At 44.7% G+C, this 9,032-nt stretch overlaps 1 long non-coding RNA gene and 1 pseudogene across 1 annotated transcript in view; one reads left to right on the plus strand and one right to left on the minus strand.

The window, feature by feature from the left end:
• The window catches only part of LOC139027788 (uncharacterized), a 331,562-nt gene that overhangs the window by 123,478 nt on the left and 199,052 nt on the right, over positions 1–9,032 (minus strand). The window lies entirely within an intron of this gene.
• The window catches only part of LOC111963737 (platelet-derived growth factor receptor beta-like), a 19,363-nt pseudogene that overhangs the window by 2,988 nt on the left and 7,343 nt on the right, over positions 1–9,032 (plus strand).

The following is a 9,032-nucleotide window of genomic DNA, read 5'->3' on the forward strand; positions in this document are numbered from 1 at the left end:
CTTTTATAATGGCTGTGATTGTGCAATCGATTCCATTCAAAACGTGATGACGTACAGACACCCAGAGGAAGACGTAGGCAGTGTCGGTTTCTTCATAGCATTCACTGTCGCCTTAAAAACAGACTCCAGATCAGGGGTAAAAATTTCTGAAATCTGACCCCTGTCATGAAAAGTGCTGTAGATATTGTTCTGTACCACTCAGAGACAAAATTCCAACTTCTATAGAAACTAGAAAGTGTTTTCTATCCAATAATAACAATAATATGCATATTGTACGATCAAGAATTTAGCACGAGGCAGTTTAATTTGGAGACCCAAATATGCTAATGCGGAACAGCACCCCCTATAGTTCCAAGATTAAGAGTGTTTATCCGACTGGATTTTTTGTTTAACTTCTAAAACCAAAGTTGTGCACCTGATTATATGTGACACATATTACCAAGCATAATCAACTCTTTTTTTTTGACAATTATGCTGTTGTTAAAACCTGTTCTTACGTCTGTTATATTTTGATTCCATCTGAAGATAATTGAGGCATTGACAGACTTTCTACCAGGGAACCGGGAACTCAGAATCCGCTCCTTCTTGAACATCTCCAGGGTTACTCTGGAGGACTCGGGCCAGTACACCTGCTGGGTGCAGGACACTTTGTCAGTACACTCAGCCATGGTTAATCTCACTGTCACTGTTCTGGGTGAGCAAACGCCCTCAAAACCTTTCCAAACTCACAACATTGGCCTAGTAACACTTTTTAATTCATCAACTGAAAAAGTGGAAATACTAAGCACATTGCAATGGGGGCTCAATGGGCTTTGTGTGCTTCCACTTTGGAAAGTCACTAACTGATTGCAGTTCTTGCCATTCACCTATAAGGCAGTATTCTTCTATTCCAATGCCATGTTACAGAACATGGCTTAGTGAATTTGGAACCTTCCGTCAGCACCAATGTTTCAGCGACGAAGGAACGAGAGCATTGAGCTCACAGTGCAGATCGAAGCGTATCCCAAACCTCAGGTGGTATGGACCAGAGACAACACCACCCTCGCTGGGGACACGGTATCCTTGACACCAAACATGTGCATAAGACCAGGTACCCATCATACATGTCATTGACATCCCAACAGAAAATAATATTTGATTATCATGACAATCAATGCATAAGCCCCATGATAAATACCTAGAAGCAGACACATTTCTGTTGTTCACTAACATGGACAATAAAGTTGTATTGATATTGATTGTGTTATTTTCCTTTTGACCTTTGACTTCCAGTTACCTCAGTACTCTGATCTTGGTAAGGGTCAGGATGGAACAGATGGGTCTCTACACCGTCCAGGTGGCCAATGGAGATGACGTCAAAGAGATAACCTTTGACCTGCAGGTCAAGGGTAAGATACATAAATACACAGCTGAGATATAATTATCCGCTCTGGAGCATTAGACGTGTCTACATTACAGACGGGATCAGTCATACATTTTCCTTTATTGAGTTATCACATTGGAATATAAAGGATGTTGAGTAGTTTCTTGCTAGTGATAAAACAATGGCCTATCTTTGTTTCCATACTTACTTTTCACATTCTCGTGGGATATTTCCTCTCCCTGCAGCTCCCCCGAAGATAGTAGATCTGTCTGACCAGCACATGGACCAGGGCCACGGTGTGCTCTGTGTCACAGAGGGTGTCCCCACGCCCACTGTTCACTGGTACAGCTGTGAAACCATGGGAAAGTAAGGGGGAAAAACCCTGGAAATAAATACTGACCAACACAATGAAGCATATTCAGCCTCTTCAGTTGTGTTGCGACTTTCTCCTCTCAAACTGTAGAGGGTAGTGCAGCACTAGGGCCACATTATTAGTCATAATTGTTAGACCTGTTGCTTATTTTAGACACTCAATAGTCTATAGTTGTTTTTTCAGTCACCCAATATTTCACTGAGATAGAATGTCTCATGAACTGAACAAGCATATTTTCTAGGGTTGGGGTCAATAACATTTCAGTTCCAGTCGATTCAAGAAGTAAAATTCCAATTCTCTTCAATGAAGAAGAATTGGAATTTGGTCTGCTTTCTGAATTTACTGGAATTTAAATGGAATTGACCCCAACCAACCAATATTTTTCTATCATCACCAAGATAATCCACAATTATGACCTCATCACCCAGATGCAGTCGTAAGATCACAGCATGGAAGCACTCTTCTGGCTGATCCGGACAACGTCAGCACCCAGATACAGTCGTAAGACCACAGCATGGAAGCACTCTTCTGGCTGATCCGACAACGTAGCACCCAAGATACAGTCGTAAAGACCACAGTATCGGAAGCATTTCTGGCTGATCCAGACAATGCGTCACACCCAGATCCGTAAGACACGATCGGAAGACTCTTCTGTGCTGATCCGGACGAGAGTCAGCACCACAGTAACAGTCGTACGACACAGTACTAGGAGCACTACTTCGGCTCGAACCAGACCAACGTAGCACCCAGCTAACCAGTCGTAAACCACGATATGGGAAGAACTCTTCGGCTCGATCCAAAGACAACGTCCCCACACCAAAAACAGCCCCCCCCCAACCCTACCTAGGAGAAAAAAATTACAATACAAGTTCCACACACCCTCCCATAAAGTATCCACAACGCAATGGAGAAAGCACACTCTTTGCGTGGATAGATCCGATAAACGTTCAGCACCCAGAATAACGGTCGTAAGCTAACTCATCAGGACATGGTATAGCATCTTGACGTCTGGAGGACGTATCCAAGGAAACGTTACCACCCAGATCATACAGCTCGTAATGGACCACAGTAGGAAGCACTCTCCTGGTGACTGATCACAGACAACGAAGTATCGAGCGCACAGATACATTGTCGTCAGTATTTCACTGTATGGAACTATCTTCTACTGGCTGCTCTGCGGCCACTCCGCAGCACCACAAGATTAAACGGTCGTCTCAAAGACGCCACAGATCCGAAACACGGACAGTCGTCTAATATGGCTGGAATCACGGACAACGTCAGCACCAGATACAGTCGTAAAGACCAAGCAGTTGGAAGCACTCTTCTGCTGAATCACACAACGTCAGCAACCCAGATACGTCGTAAGACACACTGGTTCATGGAAGCACTCTTCTGGCTGATCCGGACAACGTCAGCACCCAGATGAACGTGAGATACATTGAGACCTCAGGAGTCTACCAGGTCCGCAGCCTGTGTACCTTTCAGACCATGAAGAGTGTTATGTCAGTACGCTGTGAAGCCCGCAACGACAGAGGTCGCAGGGCCTGGGACATCAAACTCGTCTCCAACTGTAAGCATTGACTCAGCATGGGTTGAAGTCAAGGACTATGACACAATGAAAATAAGTATTTACAGTAACAATCAACAACTGATGTCAAATTACTTTTGATTAACTGATGAAAATACTCTGTGACTAACAGAGTACATAACATGCCATTTAGCAGATGCTTTTATCCAAATACCTATTTTACGTATCGGTGGTGCTGGGAATCAAAACCCACTACCCTGGTATTGCAAGAGCCATGTTCTACCAACTGAGCTACAGAGGACCACCTGTTCTATGAGTTCCTTCTATCTCTGTGTGTGTGTCTGCAGCTATTTTCTCCCAGGTGGCTGTGCTGGCTGCAGTGTTAGCCCTCGTAGTCATCACTGTCATCTTCCTCTTTGCCCTCTGGAGAAAGGTGACGCCCACACAGAAACCTATCTCCAACTCCTAATACTAACATATGGGCCCTACCGTATATAGTGCTTTTCAAGGACCCAAAGTCACTTCCCATCACATTTGTCTTGATAGTGATGCTACTGTTGAAGATGAGACTGTAACATTAGGGATGATGACGATAATGGACTGGAACCTGGCTAGTAGGTCTAAATAGCCTTCATGTGGAACTGAACTGCCACCTAAGTCACAGCCTTGATGTCACAACAAACATGTGTGTGGGTGTAGGATGGCCATGTTATTCTATGTACGTTGAATCAATCTGATTCTATGTATTTACGTGGAATCAACAGCACTCTTTAATTGTCCAAGACATATCTCCCGTCGGGGACAGTTAAGTATATCATATATATAATTTATAAAACTCTGACAGGCTTTTGTCTCTGCATTCAGAAGCCCCGCTATGAGATTTGATGGAAGGTGATGGAATCAGTAAGCTCAGACGGCCATGAGTGTACCTACATCGACCCTATGCACCTGCCCTATGACTATGAGTGGGAGGTGCCCCGAGACAGCATGGTCCTGGGTGAGGGAATATTACAACTCAGTAAATCAGTGAATATGTTTTAGCATAATTGTGTGAATAGCGTAGCCTATATACTGTATAAATCATACTTTATTGATAGATTTGGCGTTGGCTAAGCTAACAGTGCACCTCATTTTCTGTCACACTAGGTCACGCGTTCGGTCACACCCAGTCCACCACCAAAGTGGCTGTGAAGATGCTCAAGTGTAAGTGCTTTATGCTTCACAAACAACTTCAAAACAACAAAAAATCCTAAATTTTACACGCAAACCACAGACCTATTTCCTCTTCCTCTACCACGGAATAATATTGCAACTCTGTGTGTTCTCCTATTGCCTTTGACGGACAGCCACAGCAAGAAGAAGTGAGACTCAGCCTCTGATATCTGAGCTGAAAATAATGAGTCACCTTGGGCCCCATGTAAACATTGTGAACCTACTTGGGACCTGTACCAAATGAGGTGGGAGCTGGGAAGCATACCACTACTTTAACCACTTCGGGTTAGATTCAATCCAACTGCCTTTATTTGTCTGTGCACCTTTTACAGGCAATGTTTTTGTGTTGGTGGAGACCGTATTCATGATAAACGCTGCATATGTCAGCTCAAATGGAAATGTTATTTAAATGTCAATCAATTGCACCATAATGCAGATCTTCCGCAGTTCAGGTTTGAATCTAGGCCTTAACATAATTACCATATGTCAGTCAACGTGTGTGTATTAACAACTGTCCCTTTTTTCTCTGTCCTGAAGGTCCTATTTACCTAATAACTGAGTACTGTTGCTATGGCAACTTGGTTGACTACCTCCACCGCAAAAGGCACACCTTCTTGCAGTACTACACAGTTATAAAATGCAGGGATGCTGATATGTGCAGCAACAGAGCAGAAAGCGCAGTCCAAATACAAAGAAAAAGGCAAGACTGCTGCCCACCAAAATACACTCTACTGACTTCACAATCAAAGACATACTGGCGCTTACTGTTGTGCCCCTTCGTGTTTGGCAGAGAGAGCGATGGGGGTTACATGGACATGAATAAGGAGGATTCTTTCAATTATGTCCCCATGCAAGAGCTGAGAGATAACATCAAGTATGCAGACATTGAGCTATCAGTCTATGAGACAACCTACCATCAGGACAACAACCAAGGACAAGGTATAGATAGTGGAAACAATGCTAACCCTCAGCCTTTTATAGTGTGGGCCATACTAACCCTCAGCCTGATATAGTGGAAACCATGCTAACCCTCAGCCTGATATTGTCACGGCCGTTAAATGAAGTGGACCAAGGTGCAGCGTTGTACGCGTACATTTTATTTTTTATTTGAAATGACACCAACAAAACAATAAACAATACAAAACAAACCGTGACGCTTAAGGCTAAGTGCCACAAACAAAGTCAACTTCCCACAAACACAGGTGGAAAAAAGAGCTACCGAAGTATGGTTCCCAATCAGAGACAACGATAGACAGCTGTCCCTGATTGAGAACCATACCCGGCCAAAACATAGAAATAGAAAATCATAGAAACACAAAACATAGAATGCCCACCCCAACTCACGCCCTGACCAAACCAAAATAGAGACATAAAAAGGATCTCTAAATGTCAGGGCGTGACAGATATATTGGGAAACATACTAACCCTCAGCCTGATATAGTGGAAACAACACTAACCCTCAGCCTGATATAGAGTGAACCATACAAAAAAAAATTGATCACATTACTCCAGTGCTAGCCTCTACACTGGCTTCCTATTAAGGCAAGGGCTGATTTCAAGGTTTTACTGCTAATCTACAAATTATTAAATGGGCTTGCTCCTACCTATCTTTCCGATTTGGTCCTGCCGTACATACCTACACGTACGCTACGGTCACAAGACACAGGCCTCCTTACTGTCCCTAGAATTTCTAAGCAAACAGCTGGAGGCAGGGGTTTCTCCTATAGAGCTCAATTCTTATGGAATGGTCTGCCTACCCATGTGAGAGACGCAGACTCTGTCTCAACCTTTAAGTCCTTATTGAAGACTCATCTCTTCAGTAGGTCCTATGATTGAGTGTAGTCTGGCCCAGGGGTGTGAAGGTGAATGGACGGCACTGGAGCAACGAACCACCCTTGCTGTCTCTGCCTGGCCGGTTCCCCTCTCTCCACTGGGATTCTCTGCCTCTAACCCTATTACAAGGGCTGAGTCACTGGCTTACTGGTGCTCTTCCATGCCATCCCTAGGAGGCAAGGAGGCCGTCCCTCAGCCTGATATAGTGTGGACCATACTAACCCTCAGCCTGAGGAAACAGTGGAAACAGACTAACCCCCAGCCTGTTATAATGGAAACAGACTAACCCTCAGCCTGATATAGTGTGAACCATACTAACCTTCAGCCTGATATAGTGTTGGAAACATTTAAACTTCCCTGTCAGACAGATGGTGGGTAGACATTGTGTCTGATGTTGAAATGCTGCTGAAGAGACCAAAATAGGGAAGCCTCTCACTCCACCTTGATTTTTGACATGCAAGCGGCTTCCATAAAAGGATTGTTAATGTTTCAACCTCTTGTGTAACCAGACATTGCCTTTAAACAGTACTTTGATCAAAATCATCAGCTTGTCTCAGAGTTTGTGACTATTGTTTGTTCTCTGTTATGCTGCTCAGGCCAAGAGAGAGCAGACATGGCGTTATCTATCAGTGACTCCCCTATTCTGAGATACACTGATCTAGTGGGGTTCAGTTACCAGGTGGCTAAGGGCATGGACTTCCTGTCATCCAAGAACATATGACTCATTACAGCTGGCTTATATCCGCTTTAACAGATTGATTCACAATCCATTCTTATTAGTACCGGATCATGTAATGACATTTCATGCCATGTCACATCAAACATTCATTCATTACTGATGCCACGTGGAAATGATCTTAGTGAACCCACAAGACACTTCAATAAAAGCTTGTCTGAACTGTTGTCCCTGTCCTCACAGTGTGTTCACCATGACCTGGCTGCCAGAAACGCTCTCGTCTGTGAAGGAAAGCTGGTTAAGATCTGTGAATTTGGCTTGGCCCGTGACGTCATGAACAACTCCAACTACATAGCCAAAGGCAGTGTGAGTTCTTTAATATATAAATATATATATATATATATATATATATATATATAAGGTATTTTACTTTATTGAACAAAGATAGAGAGGATGAGAGTGAGGAAAGATGTTGTGTCGAAGGGCAGTAGGCTGGATTTGAACCTATGCCAACAGTGTAGACGTGTGTCGGAGACTGCAGAATTCCCATCAGACCAGCTACTGTAGGCCACAAGGTAGGTTGACTTCATTTGTTTAGCTTTATTGTAGTGTATTTGTGTACAGGCCATTTAAAGAAGACACACCTACTCATTCAAGGGTTTTTCTTTATTTTTACTATTTTCTACATTCTAGAATAACAGCGAAGACATCAAAACTATGAAATAACACATATGGAATCATGTAGTAACCAAAAAAGTGTTAAACAAATCAAAATATATTTGATATTTGATATTATTCAAAGTAGCCACCCTTTGCTTTGATGACAACTTAGCAGATTCTTGGCACTTAGTAAAAAATTAAGAAAAACCCTTGAATGAGTATGTCTGTCCAAACTTTTGACTTGTACTGTCACGCCCTGACCTTAGAGATCCTTTTTATGTCTCTATTTTGGTTGGTCAGGGCGTGAGTTTGGTGGGCATTCTATGTCTGTTATTCTATGTTGTTCTATGTTTTATATTTCTATGTGTTTGGCCTGGTATGGTTCCCAATCAGAGGCAGCTGTCTATCGTTGTCTCTGATTGAGAACCATACTTAGGTAGCCTGTTCCCACCTGTGTTTGTGGGTAGTTGTTTTCTGTTTTGTGTGTATACCTTGTAGAACTGTTCGTTTTGTTGGTTTTTGTTCAAGTGTTTTGTATTTATTAAAAGTAATATGGACACTTACCACGCTGCACCTTGGTCCTCTTCTCCTTCTCCCGACGACGTTCGTTACAGAACTACCCACCACCAAAGGACCAAGCAGCGTGGAAGGATGGAGTCCTGGACATGGGAGGAAATATTGGACGGCAAGGGACCCTGGGCACAGCCGGGAGAGTATCGCCGTCCGAAAGAGGAGCTGGAGGCAGCTAGAGCGGAGCGGCGACACTATGAGGAGTTGGCTCGAGGTAACGTGCACGAGAGGCAGCCCCAGAATTATTTTTGGGGGGGGCACACGGGGAGATTGGCAGAGTCAGGTAGGAGACCTGAGCCAACTCCCCGTGCTTACCGTGGCGAGAGAGTGACTGTGTTATGCAGTGAAGCGTACGATGTCCCCAGTGCGCACGCATAGCCCGGTGCGCTACATCGCAGCTCCTCGAATCGGCCGGGCTAGAGTGGGCATCGAGCCAGGAGGGATGATGCCGGCTCAGCGCATCTGGCCTCCAGTGCGTCTCCTCGGCCCGGGTTATACGGCACCAGCCCTACGCACGGTGTCCCMGGTTCGYCAGCACAGCCCAGTGCGSCCTGTTCCAACTCTCCRCACTTGCCGGGCTACAGGGGGTATCCAGCCAGGACAGGTTGTGCAGGCTCGTTGCTCGAGACCTCCAGTGCGCCTCCACGGCCCAGTGCATCCGGTGCCTCGGCCAAGGACAAGGCCCCCTGCATGTCTCCCCAGCCTGGTGAGTCCTGTGCCTTCTCCCAGAGCCAGGCCTCCTGTGTGTCTCTCCACTCCAGTGATGATCCATGGCACGAAGCCTCCAGTGATGATCCATGGGACGAAGCCTCCAGTG

The sequence above is a fragment of the Salvelinus sp. IW2-2015 genome, linkage group LG5 (assembly GCF_002910315.2).
Source record: "Salvelinus sp. IW2-2015 linkage group LG5, ASM291031v2, whole genome shotgun sequence".
Lineage (NCBI taxonomy): Eukaryota > Metazoa > Chordata > Actinopteri > Salmoniformes > Salmonidae > Salvelinus > Salvelinus sp. IW2-2015.